The sequence below is a fragment of the Mobula birostris genome, chromosome 3, assembly GCF_030028105.1.
Source record: "Mobula birostris isolate sMobBir1 chromosome 3, sMobBir1.hap1, whole genome shotgun sequence".
In the NCBI taxonomy this organism is placed as follows: Eukaryota; Metazoa; Chordata; class Chondrichthyes; order Myliobatiformes; family Myliobatidae; genus Mobula; species Mobula birostris.
The window spans coordinates 76,098,127-76,115,392 of record NC_092372.1 but is presented as its reverse complement, the minus strand read 5'-3'; the positions used below and the strand labels follow the sequence as shown (position 1 = coordinate 76,115,392).

The following is a 17,266-nucleotide window of genomic DNA, read 5'->3' as shown; positions in this document are numbered from 1 at the left end:
TTTATCATATCATTCCTGCTTTTACTATAGGTTACTGTTATTTTAGGTTTTATGTATTATTTGACATGATTTGGTAGGTTATTTTTTGGGTCTGTGAACGCTCACAAATTTTTCTGATATAAATAAATGGTGATTGCTTCTTTACTTTACAACATTCTGGCTTACAAACTGTTTCATAGGAACGCTCTACCATCGGATGGCTGGGGAAACCTGTATTCGGCGGTGATGCCAACAACGGATTTCACTGTACTGTTTAATGGTTCAATGTATATATGAAAAATACAGCTAATCTTTATAGAATATTTTATCTTTATAATTTATTCTTTTGTTTTTCCACACTGTTGAAGTAAAGCATCTGTAATTTGTTTTTGCATTCTCTGTTCTCCTGGAGGTATTGACTTCCTACATGGGGGTTTGCTCCATAGTCAATTTCCCAACAACACCTCGTTTTTTTTCCATCACTAATCAAAAGAACTGAGCACCGGTTGCACCTTTGATCACAGCAGTGTCTCTTTATTCACCTTCCATGGCAGTTGATCTTGTTTGGTGTAGGTCAAATATTGGCAGGCAAAGTAAATTCCTATCACATAGAGACCGCAGTGCCTACTTTCAAATGGTTAACATAATTTATCGTTATAGCTGATTTTTTTTTATTTAGTGAAAAAGATTTGGAACTAAGAGATGCTGTATATCAGAAAAAATATGAGATTTCCTTGCCAGCAATTTATTTTAAATACCAGTAGGTTGGTCAAAATAACTGGTGTTTTCCATAGCTATGCAGCCTACAGCACCATCAAATAATGCAATATACAGTGGTGTGCAAAAGTCTTAGGTACATATATATTGTGGACTGAGAGCAGGGAGAGGGGAATCATGATCGGGAAAAGGGGAAGAGAGGGGAGGGAATGGAAAGCACTCAAGAGACATTCTATAATGATCAATAAACCTACAGTTTGGAATCAAATGACCTTGCCTGGTGTCTCAGGGCTGCTGTGTGTCTCCAACTGTACCAACCCCTGCATATCTTTAAGAAAAAAGCCGTAATATACATGCTTTTTGGCAATCCTTCTCTATCACCTGTCCCACACCCTACCCTCACCATTCCCAACATCTTTTATTCCCGCCAGATTTACAAACTTGCTCTCTGCTTCGTGTTGACGAATACAGTAATGTGCAGAATCTTAGGGTCTCAAGCTGTATATATGTGCCTAGGATTTTTTCACAGTACTGCATCCTTTGGAGTATTTACAAACAAGAGAAAATCCAAGCCACACAAAAAATGCTGGAGGAACCCAGCAGGCCAGGCAGCATCTACGAAGAAGAGTACAGTCGATGTTTCGGGCCAAGACCCTCGAAAACTCTCCCTCTTTTTTCTCCAGTCCTGCTGAAGGGTCTCAGCCCAAAATATTGACTGTACTCTTCTCCATAGATGCTACCCGACCTGCTGCATTCCTCCAGTATTTTGTGTGTTTCATGGAGTATGTAATTCTGTTTAGGTTAAATGCTACAGAGCTTCATAATACACCTCTCATGCATTTAGGCATGAAACAAAATCCTCATTAGTTTTATCTATAGTGCCTAGAGATTCACAAAAGGTTTCCTTTGGTATTTTATTCTTATCAAACTAATCAACTGAGGTAGAAAAGGGGTACATTGCACTGGAAAATGAGCATAAAACCTTTGATGACTCCAGAGTTGCATTGTAGCTTTTCAGGGATTTACTGTGATATTATGGGTGAGAAATCTGATTATCCTGGTGAAATTCATAATCCAATCAATCAATTCAGCTTTAGTTCTTAAAGCACTGGTAGAATCAAAGAAATCCAAACTCCCTGAATCAAGCAAATATTAAAGTCTGGATTCCACAGTAAAATGTTGAAACAAACACTAATGCCATAAAAAAATAAAATTGCCAAAGATATCTTTCCCACCTTGTCACTTGTCACTGACCTCAGCCATGATGAATAATGTGTTGTAACCAATTCAACATTTGAATCTCCCTATATCAAGAACCTAACTGATATTGCCTAAGCATTATGTCATTCATGGTAATTTGATCAGGAAACCCATCTGTAGTACAGCATAATGAGCTACTTTTACATAAAGTGCAGTAATTGTGTGGTTAAGTGAAGCTGATGATAGTGTTGTTTTATAGAAATGCACTGTTTGAAAAGCTGTGTATCAGCCAGATTTCTGAGTGGGAGCCATTTTGATCACAAGCTGCTGTCAGTTAAGCTTAAAAAAATATCATTTTTTATATTTGTTGATAATCAAGTTGACATCCAATTTTTCATGAAAATGTTGAACTTTCAGAGGTACTTCTCAGTCAGGTTCTGCAATGTTAAAAGCAGTATTAGCCATAAACAGAAATGATGCTCTCTGTAACTGTGCAATGTGACTTGCCAATTTTTATAGTTTAGAGTGCAGCACTCCTGGTAGCACCCTCACTTTTAACCCATCCAGCTAGTTATCTATTCAGTACTAGGATAACTACCACCTGCTGGCCTCATTTAAGGAATCATCAGTTACTTTCAGCTCAGCTGCTGATAGATCTCTTATGGCCTTTGCTCTAACAGTACAATAAATGACTTTTTTTTATTCTCATTAGACCTTTAGCCTGCTGACATTTTTTTCCCTAGAAGAGTAGGTGCCAAGACTCCTAGTGCCCTATTGCACTCCGGACGTCGTTATTGGTACATAGTCTGTCCCTTCAGCTGAAAGGTGTGCAGCTGAGTCAGCACCTGTACGGGAAGCAACAGCTCTGACTATGTTGCCAGCAGACGCAACCACAACTCTGCTAACCCCCTACAGTCTCTCACATTATCTAGTCTTTACAGCTAACTATCACAACATTACCTTGACCTCAATCCTACCATAAAATTCCTATGCAAGCCAATTGCATGAATTAAATCATTCCACATTGTATGCAGAAGACAACTCTGTCCTAATGCTGCAAAGCAGTGTTAGCCTATTGCAAGCAAAATGTCTGGTTAGAAAGCTGCTAAAAGTCCCAGCGTTTATGCATCATGTGTTAGTGATATGCACCAGCAGTTTGAAAAAGACTCTTGTTTATCTCCTGGTAGAAATGAGTTGCTGACTTGTACACTTCTAATTTTATCTCTCATTTTCATATGAGGTAAATGTTTCTGCTGCATATCTCGATCCCATTTACAAATCCAAAATACGTTACATATTGTTGACACATAAGCTCTAGTGTATTTGAATTTTTCCGCTCCAAGACTTGAGCCATAATTGTGCTTCTGATTTCTCTTCCACTTTCCTCTCAAGATTTGTCTGAACTAAACTCTATTACATTTGTGGTCTTCAGTGTATTAATAAAGGTGGGAGTGAATAGGCATCATTCTGTAGTTTAATAAAAGGTCAATAAATGATAAACAAGTCATGTAGCATTTGGCTTAAGTTGAAGTTAGAATATCAAGACTGGTCTAAAATTTCACGTCATATATCGGTGATAATACATCTGATTCTGATTCAAGTGCCAACACAAATGCTGACAGCTTCACCTGACTTTGATACCTGCTACCATACTACACAATTTCTGACAATTTTGACATTGAAATTATACTGAAACTTTTGCACTACGTGGCCAAACAGCTTTAAGATATTCATTAAAGTAGTGATTATTTGTGACATAATTCATTTTGAAGAATGAATTCTGGTGCTGCTACACAGCTTCTTTTGTTGTGCACATTTTCCCACCATCATCAGCAATTTCCAACATCTTCCTGTGTAAAAAAAATTCATGTGCTCTGTAAAAGATACACACCTCATTATTTCCACAAAGGCTTTCAATGTAATGTGAAGAAAAAGAATTTCAGGATATATATTGTATATATTTCTCTGACATTAAATGTACCTGTTGAAACCTATTGAATCTGAGCAGCTGCTTTGGTTTGTCCTTGCTTTAGAATTGTGTGGTTTTTGTTTGAAAATTGTTATTTGGTCTAATGCAGTTCTACTGTGCATTTCATCCAATAACTGATATTTAATACTATCAGTCAATTTAGACTAATCATTGCGTGAAGCTAAATTTAAAGCAAATGATCATAGGCTTCCAGATTTGCCCAGTAACTATTCTCTCAAGATCATCAGCAATCCGCTAGACTTCACTTTTGTTTTATTCCATGACTCTACTATTGTCTTTTTTATTTGTTGGTATTATATCTTCATTACCAATTTGGAATGTGTATGTGCAAACAGTACATTTTTTTTTACTTCTAACGTGGATGATGTTGTGCACATAGAGAAACAGAAAAGGTTAAGGATAGCTAGAACATTTGTAGATAATTCCACCAATTAATTAGATGGCAAAGATACAAGTGCATCACAGATTTGTACTGACCATACTAGACATTCAAAATATTAATCCCCGTCTGAGCTATGGCTAAGTTTTGGTAGTGCAATCCAATGACATAAATAAGCTTCAAGCATGAAATTAGTTTGCTGCTTGTATCAGTGCCCAAGGATTTTAGGGAAAAGAAGTGTGGGATTCAAAATTCAAGTTTCACCTGTGCTGGATTCTGATGTTTTTAAATAGAAATCAGGAAAGAGGCACAAAATGTGTTGCTTCACTATCATTTTATTAAGTGTTGATAGATCAAAGAGAAATTCATATGAACAGCGATGGACGTCTACTAATTGAATGGAAATCTGAGATCAAAGGTGGTGTTACTTCATAGTCAGCTATTTTTATACCCATAGATAAAGGAAAATTTCATTTAGATTTGTAGATAAAAGTTAACCAATGGGGAAAACCGTTATTCAAACAATACAGAACAAAGAAGCTTCCAGAATCATACTTGGTATAACCATTAGTGGACAAATTGAACTTGCATACACATTCTAGGAAGCATATGTGTACTTAAGTAATTATGTAAAGTACGGGAAGATAATTAATTGTTAAACTGCAAAGACAATAACAATTAAACTGTCTAATCTAAGAATTAAATGATCTAATGCCTGTTTTTCATGACATGTTTAAAATTATACCACTTATAAATTACTCAGAGAATCAACAGGAATTCATCATTTCTTGAAACATTAGAACATGCTTTTGGGTAATGCAAGTTAAGAAATATGTGTTAACTCACATCAATTATTGTACTTGCCCCAGGAATTTCAAATCTTAGACAAGCATGGCTTGACTGTAAATGCAGGCTGGATGTTGAAGTATCCTGTATGAAGGGCATCCATCAACTGCACATGTAGTAATTAATATATTTATTTTTTGAGGATTTTGAAAAGAAACAAGGTTATTGTAACAATTCTCTAAGATTTTGATGTCATTATATAAAATACATATATTTCTATAAGAAACATGCAATGATAAATACTGTTTTTAATTCTGACATTTGTTCATGTAGAGAATTAAGGTATAGTGGCATGTTTTGTGATTTTGTACTTTAGAGTGTGATTGAAATAGACATCCAAAAACCTTTTTGTGAACGAGACCTTTGTTTAGGTTTGACTGTGATTGGAACTGAACTTACCTTATCTTTGTTCACGATCCAAGGAAATGCTGAAAATCAATTTAAAGGTAATCTGGTACTGCCCAGAAGAAAATCACTACACTGATCTTAAACTTCAGCATATCCTCAGCAAGCCAGTAAGCTACCTTTCAGATTCTTTGACACCACAAACAAAGTAGTTGTCCCATATGCACCATTGAATATCTCTTCAACAGGATGTTAAACTTTTTTGTTCTTCAAATGTTCAAAGTACATTTATTATCAAAGTATACATGCAGTATACAACCCTGAGATTCATCTTCCCACAGTCAGCCATGAAACAAAGAAACACCATGGATCTAATTTAAAAAAAAACATCAAACCCCCAGCACAAAACAAATCATGCAAACGGCAAAAAAAATGAGCGAAAAACACGATATACAAAACACCAACCCATAAAGTCAGCGGAAGAATCCAGGCACTTCAGCACAGCTCTGTTCAGTTCAATCCAGTGCTACACCACTATTCATCTGCAGGCTGCCATGATCAAAAACTGCACAAAATGGCAACAAGTAAAGGAGCGACAAGAAACCAGAGCGACATCATAATGTGAACCACAGAGTTCAATCCACAAACCGTGTCAATTAAACCTTGTCAAAGACCCAGGGCTCCAACACCATCCTCTGGCAACATCGAGCGAGAGAGAGAGTGGGGGGGGAGGGGAACCATTTAAACATAGGAACCATCCTTCAGGAGCAGCGAACAAGAGGGATGGAGGAACTGTCACAGCAGAAACCTTCTTCCACAGCTGTATGTGAGAGGCTGGAAGATGGCACTGAATACCTGCCCGCCCTCTACTCTTTCCTTGATGACTTCAATCTTCCTCAATGCTTCTGCAGTACAGAATTGTACAGGTTCACAATCTTATCGTGAAAAAATTCTCAACTGTCCTGTACCATTTACCTTGTATCCTGAAACTGTGAATCTTGCTTCTTTACATCATCAGCACCTTCTCCTGGAGCTTGGAGGAACATCCTTCCTATGTCCAGTCTGACAAGACCTGTCAGAATTTTGAGAGGAGATCCCTTTGAAATGTATTACATTTGTGGTTCTGGGAAGCTGGGTGGTCGTGAATAGCACACACAAGAGACAGAGCGGTGGGGAGCAAATGTGCTGCTGTTTATTTTGTGTATGAGACTTCCGCCCAGAATGCGCTCTTATATTATGTTCAGTATGTAACACACAGGGAAACTTGACAGCAACCAATAAAGGTCAAAAAAATACATGAATACCTAACCCCCCCCGAATATGTTGATTGATTAAGTATTACTGTCTCTTTAAATAGTTCATTACAAGTTTTTTGTATAAATGTGGATTGCATGCATCATTACTCTTCAACATGATACATATATGTCGCAAAAAAAGTAAACTCAAAGCCAGACCATGTTTTGTAATACCATGACTTCCTTTGAATTAGTTTAATGCTTTGAAGTTATAAAACATAACATCATCCATGTTTAGAAGTTGTGTTGAGGTATAGTTTCCTTGTTGTCTCTGAATTTTCATTCAATTCGGTAAATTGAAACTAGACAAATCGATGGTGGGCTTAGGAAGTCACCCTGGAATATGCTGTGGTTTATTTTCATAATGGAGGTTGTTCTTTTTTTGATTGTCAATAGATAGGGTGATTATGGTATGCCAGTGCTTCACCAGATGTTGTAAGAGTTTCACATTTGTTGGGTGCAGTTTACGTATGTTAAGAGCTTCCATTAACTATGAATGTGGAACCAAATGAAATGCTTTTTGTAGTCAATACAACTGCATGAAAGATTTCTGACTTTCTGCCAGGCTTGATGGAAAATTCCAGAATCTATTATCAGTGTCTTTTACAATCTTTCATACTCTTACAGCTTTCGTTCAGGTCTTCTGTAAGTATATTGTGGTTATCTAAGTCAGTAGTGATTAGTTGCGAGATGCATGATGTTACAATTTTATATATAGTTTGTAAACAAGTGATATGATGATATTTTGATGGGTCATTTGTGATTGTGATGCTTGATTTACTTTCAGTAAGAGATGTGCTTTAACTTCTGTCAAAAATTTGGGCACTTTTTTTTAGGAGGTTTAAGAAAATTGTTGATGTGGATGAAGGCAAGTTATTTTTTATACCAATAATTATCAATGTTATCAATACCAGTACTTTTCTGGTTGAGGGTATTTTTAATAACTGTTTCTACTATTTCCATCAGGTGTTCGCATATCTTCAATTGTGTGAGTGTATTCTTTTTAAGTTTCAAGTATGCTTATTATCAAAGAATGTATAAATTATACAATCTTGAGATTTGCTTGCTCACAGGTAGCCACAAAGCAAGAAAACCAAAAGAACCCAATTAAAGAAAAAATATACACCTTCTTTGATAATAAATGTACTTATTACTCACAAATCTAGCTTGTTCTTAATTATGCATTGGTCTGTTTGACCAGACATTTGGCCAAAAGTTCATTGTCTCTGTGTTTGTTGGTGATTCTGTACGAGAGTTGGAGACATTCTGATGCATCAAATTTAGTTTCAATATTCTTTAATGAACCTTTCTCATTGTTCCTGAACTCATAATTCCGTGTTCTTTGGCGCATTTCATGTATCTGTTTAGGCTGGCTTTGAATGTAGCAAGCTTTTGTTTGAGACTATCTATAAACTCTCACAAAGCTTTTGTTCTCTTGATCATGCCTTGTATGACGTATTTTCTGAGCTTAAATTTCTTGTTTGGGTTGAAGGAGCGAGTGTGGGGATTGGCTGAGAAGGAACGGCTGATTTTAAAAAGCCAGTCGTGAGCAGCGAGCTAACCAGACCTTCGAGGTCGGAGGAGGCGAGGCAGGTGAAACTAATTACTGAAATTATCAGCTAATATAAGCAAGGCTCGCTCTAGGGGAGCAGTCTTGTCGAGGGAAGTGCCTTGTGAGATAAGTGCTAGTCTTTGGCTCAGGAGTCTTCGGCGAGGAGGCTGAGGGAAGAGACTACGCCACAGTTGGAGAGGGTGAGAAGTGGAGAAGAGATGACTGCTAGGCTGATTCAGTCTGCTGCGTGCATGACGTGGGAGATCAGGGAGACTGATAGTGCCTCTGGATCCTACACCTGCAGAAAATGTGTCCAGATTCTGCTTCTGAAGGACCGTGTTGCAGCACTGGAGAGGCAACTGGATGATGTTAGGTTAATCCAGGAGAACAAGAGTTTTCTGGACAGGACCTACAGTGAGGTCGTTACACCCAGGATACAGGAAGAAAGTAGGAGGACGATGATGAGCAAGGAAAGGATGCTTGAAGTACAGGAGACTCCGGGAGATGTGCCTCTCGTAAACAGGTTCTCCCTCTTGGAAGCTGTCGAGACATAAGACAGTGCCAGTCTGAGAGGCGGACGGGTCTGCGAGTCAACAATTGGCGCTGAGGCAAACCCGAGGAGACAGACGTCAGGCAGAGCCGTGGTAGTAGGGGACTCCATGGTGAGAAGGTACAGAAAGGGGTTTCTGCAGCAACAGGCGGGATTTAAGGATGGTGTGTTGCCTTCTTGGTGCCAGGATCCAGGACATCACAGACCGATTGCAAGGAATCCTCAAGGGTGAACATCCAGAAGTGGTGGTGCATGTTGGCACAAATGACGTGGGGAAGAAGAGGACAGACATTCTATTACGCGACTTCAGAGAACTCGGAAGAAGGCTGAAAAGCAGGACTTCCAGGGTGGTTATCTCCAGTTTGCTTCCAGTTCCCCGTGCTGGAGTGGTCAAGAACAGGGAGATAATGGATCTGAATGTGTGGCTGAGGAGCTGGTGTAGGAATCAAGGATTTACATTCTTGGGCCATTGGGGTATGTTTCGGGGTAAGGATGAATTGTACAAAAGGGACGGGTTGCACCTTAATAAGCGGGGCACCAGCATTCTGGCAGCCAGATTTGCCTCTGCAACATGGGTGTGTTTAAACTAAGTTGTGGGGGGGAGAGCACGAACTGGAAACACAAGGATGGAGATAAAGGGAAAGTGAGAATAAGAGAAGTTAAGAATGACAGCAGAATCAACAGAGCAGAACACTCAAGAAGGGATCATACAGTATGGCCAAGTGAAATAGGAATTGATATGGGAGGTGAGGGGAGTAATGAATTAAAAGTATTGTATATGAATGCACGGAGTATAAGAAATAAAGTGGATGAACTTGAGGCACAGTTGGAAATTGGTAAGTATGATGTTGTGGGAATAACAGAGACATGGCTTCAAGTGGACAGGGCCTGGGAAATGAATATTCAAGGATATACGTCCTATTGAAAGGACAGACTGATGGGCAGAGGGGGTGGGGTGGCTGTGTTGGTGAGGAATGATATTCAATCCCTTGCGAGGGAGGACATAGAATCAGGAGATGTAGAGTCAGTATGGATAGAACTGAGAAATTCTAAGGGTAGAAAGACCCTAATGGGAGTTATCTACAGGCCCCCAAACAGTAGTCTGGATGTAAGGTGTAAGTTGAATCAAGAGTTAAAATTGGCATGTCACAAAGGTAATGCTACAGTTGTTATGGGGGACTTCAACATGCAGGTAGACTGGAGGAATCAGGTTGGTGCTGGACCCCAAGAAAGGGAGTTTGTGGAGTCCCTCCGAGATGGATTCTTAGAACAGCTTGTACTGGAGCCTACCAGAGAGAATGCAATTCTAGATTTAGTGTTGTGCAATGAAACGGATTTGATCAGGGACCTCGAGGTAAAGGAGCCATTAGGAGGTAGTGACCATAATATGATAAGTTTGACAATTTGAGAGGGAGAAGGGAAACTGGGAAGTGTCAGTATTACAGTTGAACAAAGGGAACTATGGTGCTATGAGGGAGGAGCTGGCCAAAGTTCAATGGAACAATACCCTAGCAGGGATGACAGTGGAACAGCAATGGCAAGTGTTTCTGGGAATAATGCGGAAGGTGCAGGATCAGTTCGTTCTAAAGAGGAAGAAAGATCCTAAGGGGGCCGTGGCTGACAAGGGAAGTAATGGACAGCATAAAAATAAAAGAGAAGAAGTATAACATAGCAAAGACGAGTGGGAAGCCGGAGGATTGGGAAACTTTTAAAGAACAACAGAAGGTAACTAAAAAGGCAATATGCAGAGAAAAAATGAGGTACGAAGGTAAACTAGCCAAGAATATAAAGGAGAATAGTAAAAGCTTCTTTAGGTATGTGAAAAGGAAAAAAATAGTTAAGACCAAAATTGGGCCCTTGAAGACAGAAGCGGGTGAATTTCTTATGGGGAACAAGGAAATGGCAGACGAGTTGAACAGGTACTTTGGATCTGACTTCACTAGGGAAGACACAAACAATCTCCCAGATGTAATAGTGGCCAAAAGACCTAGGGTAATGGATGAATTGCAGGAAATTTATATTAGGCAGGAAATGGTGTTGAATAGGCTGTTGGGTCTGAAGGCTGGTAAGTCCCCGGGACCTGATTGTCTGCATCCCAGGGTACTTAAAGAGGTGGCTTTAGAAATCATGGACGCATTGGTAATCATTTTCCAATGTTCCATAGATTCAGGATCAGTTCCTGTGGATTGGAGGGTGGCTAATGTTGTCCCTCTCTTCAAGAAGGGAGGAAGAGAGAAAACAGGGAATTATAGACCGGTTAGCCTGACGTCGGTGGTGGGAAAGATGCTGGAGTCAATTATAAAAGATGAAATTACAACACATCTGGATAGCAGTAACAGGATCGGTCCGAGTCAGCATGGATTTACGAAGGGGAAGTCGTGCTTGACTAATCTCTGGAATATTTTGAGGATGTAACTATGAAAATGGACAAGGGAGAGCCAGTGGATGTAATGTGCCTGGACTTTAAGAAAGCCTTTGATAAAGTCCCACATAGGAGATTAGTGGGCAATATTAGGGCACATGGTATTGGGGGCAGAGTACTGATATGGATTGAAAATTGGCTGGCTGACAGAAAACAAAGAGTAGCGATTAACGGGTCCCTTTTGGAATGGCAGGCGGTGTCCAGTGGGGTACCGCAGGGTTCAGTGCTGGGACCGCAGCTGTTTACAATATATATTAGTGATTTAGATGAGGGAATTAAAAGTAACATTAGCAAATTTGCTGATGACACAAAGCTGGGTGGCAGTGTGAAATGTGAGGAGGATGTTATGAGAATGCAGGGTGACTTGGACAGGCTGGGTGAGTGGGCAGATGCAGGTTAATGTGGATAAATGTGAGGTTATCCACTTTGGTGGTAAGAACGGGAAGGCAGATTATTATCTAAATGGAGTCAAGTTAGGAAAAGGGGAAGCACAAGGAGATCTAGGTGTTCTTGTACATCAGTCACTGAAAGCAATATGCAAGTACAGCAGGCAGTGAAAAAAGCTAATGGCATGCTGGCCTTCATAACAAGGGGAATTGAGTATAAGAGCAAAGAGGTCCTTCTGCAGCTGTACAGGGCCCTGGTGAGACCACACCTGGAGTACTGTGTGCAGTTTTGGTCTCCAAATTTGAGGAAGGACATTCTTGCTATTGAGGGAGTTCAGCGTAGGTTCACAAGGTTAATTCCTGGGATGACGGGACTGTCATATGTCGAAAGGTTGGAGCGACTGGGCTTGTATACACTGGAATTTAGAAGGCTGAGAGGGGATCTTATTGAAACGTGTAAGATTATTAAGGGATTGGACACGCTGCAAACAGGAAGCATGTTCCTGCTGATGGGTGAGTCCAGAGCCAGAGGCCACAGTTTAAGAATTAGGGGTAGGTCATTCAGAACAGAGTTGAAGAAAAACTTTTTCACCCAGAGAGTGGTGGATTATGGAATGCTCTGCCCCAGAAGGCTGTGGAGGCCAAGTCTCTGGATGCTTTCAAAAAGGAGATGGATAGAGCTCTTAAAGATAGTGGGATCAAAGATTATGAGGATAAGGCAAGAACTGGATACTGATAGTGGATGATCAGCCATGATCACAGTGAATGGCGGTGCTGGCTCGAAGGGCCGAATGGCCTACTCCTGCACCTATTGTCTATTGTCTATTGTCTACTCTAATATACGGGTTGGTTCTGCTCTGAAGGTTTCAATTTTGTTTCTGTCATTTTGGTGTTTTCATGCAGGTTCGATGTTGTGGTTTAAAGTTAAACTGGACAGCTATATGGACAGGAAAGGAATGGAGGGTTATGGGCTGAGTGCAGGTTGGTGGGACTAGGTGAGAGTAAGAGTTCAGCATGGACTAGAAGGGCTGAGATGGCCTGTTCCCATGCTGTAATTGTTATATGGTTATATAATTATATACATCCCTCTCCCTTATTTTAATTGGTTCGTCCCCTTCCCATATACCAGGTGATGAACTATTAACATCCAATGGAGTAATCATCCAATTTAACTAACAACAAAAAGCATATTTTTTTTTTTCTAAACTAGGAAAAGAGGATAGACTGCCTCTATTCCCAGACATAATCAATGACCTGCGGATGACACTGAAGTTATTTTATTTCTTGGTGGTATATGTATGTATATGTGGATCTTGGCTTGAGTACAGCATTGTCACTAAAGGACACCTCAGAAAGCACAGGTGATGGGGACAAATGACTTTGCTGATTCAGGACTGGCATGTGATGATTTTGACTGTCAGGCTGCTCACCTGGAATATCTGAGGATGAAGGCTGCATTAGAGGGGTGGTACAATTTCAAGGGATTTTGATTACACTTTCCTTCATACTGTTAACCAACTCATTGAAAGCAATTATATCTGCGTTTTAGTTTTTGTATTTGTTTAGGACCAGATGACACAGTTAGTCAGTTCCTGATGATCCACCATGAAAGGGAAGGCAAACTTCCTCACGGATTCCATTTTGAGACCTTTTAGTTCTGCCTCCACCTCTTCCACAGACAAAATGACTCTAGTCTGTGTGTGATCTCTCCATTAGTTTCTCTTTGTTGGACAGCAATGGTTTCACATCTGCATTTGCTTTTCAGAATATTTCTAAAATAGCAACCTTTTTTTTATCAAGAGAAAATCTGGGGATGCTGGAAATCCAAGCAACACAGACAAAATACTGGAGGAACTCAGCAGACTAGGAAACATCTATGGAAAAGAGTACAGTCGATGTTTCAGGCTGAGAAGGTCTTAGCCCGAAATGTCAACTGTAACGTTCTTTTTTAATCTCCTCATTATCTTCTCGTGATAGAATGGGAGCAAAGTAGTTTCCAAGTTGCAAAAGAGAAGTCATATCCTCTGCTCCAGACCAGCAAGTATCTCAAGTTCTTCATGTAGGGTAGACCACAGACTACTGGAGCTTCTGCTTGGTCTACTTAATTTACTTAAAAATCATTGATTGAACTGGTTGGACAACTCAGATCCTTCACCAAGCACCTCTTCAGTTATTAATGCTAGACCAGGTACACTTTTCTCCATGTTGAAGAATTCTTTGAAGTCAAAGTCCCCTAATGAGGCAGGACTGCTTCCTGGGGAACTTCTTGGTCAGCTTCTAATGTTGAAACAGTAGGTATCTCTGCTTGGATAGCATTGCTGCATTTTACACCTTCTTTAATGGATTCTGATTGCTTCCTCCACCTCTTTGCCTGCCTTGGATCCTCCAGTAGTGCTTTATCATTAAAACCTCTCAGCTCTAATGTTTCTGATTGACTTTTGGGGCCAGCAGAAAACCATTCTGGTTCCTCTTCAGCATAGGATTCACATCACCTCCACTCACCAAAAACACTTCATACATCACCAAACTCACTCCTACAGCACTTTTCCTTGTAGTCTCATTCCCTTCCTTTTCTAGCAGCTGTCACACAAGCCATCTCAATCAAAGGGTCTTGATGTTATTATGTCTGCACTTCCAATTCTCCACTGACACCACAACCCACAAATATTTTCATTCTCTTTATTTTCCAATATGCTTCTAGATAACCAACTATTGGAGGTATTGGTCACATGACAGCCACCACCAAAGTTTGGGCACTGAGGACTGTGTACAACATCAAGATGAATTTCCTTTATTCTCTCTCATGGATCTGCAATTCGTAATTTGAGAACTGCTCTCTCCAAATCTGAAGCATAATCCGTCTTGGTACCATCTAGTGGCGAACCTCTACCAGAACTGCGACACAAGAATGTGTGCCACTTTTCAAGGTCCCAGATGTCTTCACTGTCATATTTGTCCAGAAGACATGCTGGTCTCTCCTTTCTAGCATCTTTTCCTTGGAATATCTATATGGTTTCTTCATGCCACACATTTTTATTGTGTCATTTAATTGATCTTTCTCTGCAATCCATTCTTTTTTATCCATGCCCCCCTCCAAGTTTCAGCAGCCACCTCTGCTGCTCCACTAAGAACCAGGCTTAATAGTCAGTTCAACAGTGATTCCTTTCCTACTGTTCGGTTCTCCTTTGATTTACTTCTGTATGTTTTCCTCAATACCCCTTGTACACCAGTGCACTCAACAATCAGGTGCACTTTGTGCCAGTTGAGTTTGAGCTGCTCCAACCACAACCAGCCAAGAAGTGCTGGATAACTACCTTTAAAAATGTACAGTGGAAGTTTCTTGCTCTATTTGTTAATTTCCACTGTAACATTGTTAACCCTCACTGTAACAACCTCATCATTATAAGTCTTTTAAGTCAACCTTCCCCCTCCCCCTCCCCCCTGATTCTTCACTCACCACACTTCCTACAGCTTTATTTTCACATGCACAGTGTTCTTTTCATTCAACCACATTTCTTTTGTTCACATTTTTCTTGCTGAAGTGGACAAACAATAAATATCATGAGGATTTGTTACCTGGGTGGCTGTGAAGAACACACGTGAGAGACAGAGAAGTGAGGAACAAGCGTGCTGCTCTTTAATTTGCACGTGATTCCTCCACCCAGAATGCGGTCAGTACAGAACACGCAGGAAAACTTCACAACCCATAAGGGTCAAAATATACATGAATGGATAACAAAATGTGCAGTATATTCTTTTAAACTCTGGGGCTTAGTCAACATAATGTCACTTCATTCAATGCTGCTGCCAAATCAGGAATGATTGCATGCCCTCGGTAGCATATTCATTACTTCTTAGTTAATGAAGTAGTTAGCCTTAAGTGCTATTTTCTTTTCCCCACTGAAGAATCAGCATGCATCTCCAGTCAGTAAGGTATTGCATGCATCTGAATAATGTTGGTCACATAAAGGGTATCAAAATATTATTAGCGAGCATTGCTTAAGGGAGGGCTAAAAATTAAATTTAGAGAATGTCATTCAATTTTGCTACTTATAATAAATTGCAAGGTTTTTTTGTAATTAGTTTAGTACTCTTGAAAATGAAGTAAATGTTTGGAATGAAAGCTTTGGCCATGATGTAATGTTGAGCAGTCTCTGTGTAAGTGCAGGCAAACACCTGCAGACTTCATGATAACAAATTGTCCAACTCAGCCGCAGAGCCTAATATGGAAAATGAATGAACTCAACTGAAGTGTGTGTTTAATCTTGTGATTACCCTAAGGGTTGGGAACTTCAAATTTTGTCGAAAACTCATGTATCACAGTGCAGTGCAGAAGACACACATTCAGTTGTTTATTGCTGCTGGGGTATACTGTTTTTGTCAATTTTGTTTATAAGTAGAACAATTAGTAATCATTTGCATGATTGCTCATGAAGTGAATGGCTTTTGTGGCTGCAGTTCTTAAAGTGTAAGTTCTTACATGGATCTATTTCTCAAGTAGTGGGATGTCTAGGCTTAAGATAATCAGCTATAAGGAGTGCAGAAAAATATCTGCTTAGACGTGTCACTTTCTGTAGTCCTTCACTGTAGATGATTGGATACAAAGAGATGACAACCACCAAAGATAAAGATTCACTTTATTAGTTACACGTGAATCAAGCATTGAAACATAATAGTGAAATGCGTTGTTTCTGTCAATGACCAACACTGTCCAAGGCTGTTATGAGGTTCAATTCCGACTGTTGACAGCAGTGGGATTTGATCTTCGATCGTTACTCTAACCATGACATCCTATCAAAGCAATAGCTCACTCCCATCATTGTGAAGTTCATTAGCTCCACAAGCTGCGTAACTTATCTTAAGCAAATTGTTTTCCATCCCTTGACAACCGTGTAATCTTTCTGACTGCCAAACCTACCATCATATTTCACTGAGAGTCTAATGACATAACACCCAGAGAGTCACCTCAACAAAAGATTTTGTCTGTACAATTTCAGAAACCAGTTCAATTGTTGCAACTGATTTGACCTCACGCATATCTTCTACAGCCAGTGCCTAAAAGAAGTAATTAGAAATTATCTCTTTAAGTTGCACATGAGTGGAGCTGCTCCCTCTGTTGGGGTCTGCCTTCCAGTTCATGATCTACACTGTTTCTTCATCTTGTATCCATGATGCAGTCTGGAAGCAGTGATAACGGAAGTGTCTTGACGACAGTCAGCATCACTGCTGAACTGCCAGTGCCCTTCATGCACAATCTATCATACATACAAATGTGCAATCCAGAGTTTTGATGTGCATTGTAACATTCCAGTTGGGTGTCTGATTGGTTTTACATCTTAATTCAATAAAACATGTGTGATTGAATTTCAAGGCAATGGTGTACTTTCAGAGTTGTGAAGAATTCATACATTTAACCTGCTTTATAGAAGTGGTTGATGCTAGGATCAAAAAGTGGGAAAATCAATTTTCTAGAACTGGCATTTGTTATCTTAATGAAAGAATGAATTCCTGTTATATTTATAGATCAATAGTGGTGGTGGCTAGGGAATAGATCATATCTTGAATTCTACACTGAAAGAATGATATTCGATATTGAGAACTTTAA

General features: G+C 39.7%; 1 protein-coding gene and 1 pseudogene across 2 annotated transcripts in view; one reads left to right on the top strand and one right to left on the bottom strand.

Annotated features, from left to right (window-relative positions):
- Positions 1–14,746, bottom strand: part of LOC140194817 (eukaryotic translation initiation factor 4E transporter-like) — a 73,993-nt pseudogene extending 59,247 nt beyond the window's left edge.
- The window catches only part of pcdh7b (protocadherin 7b), a 418,393-nt gene that overhangs the window by 384,552 nt on the left and 16,575 nt on the right, over positions 1–17,266 (top strand). The gene's annotated exons all lie outside the window — the stretch shown is intronic.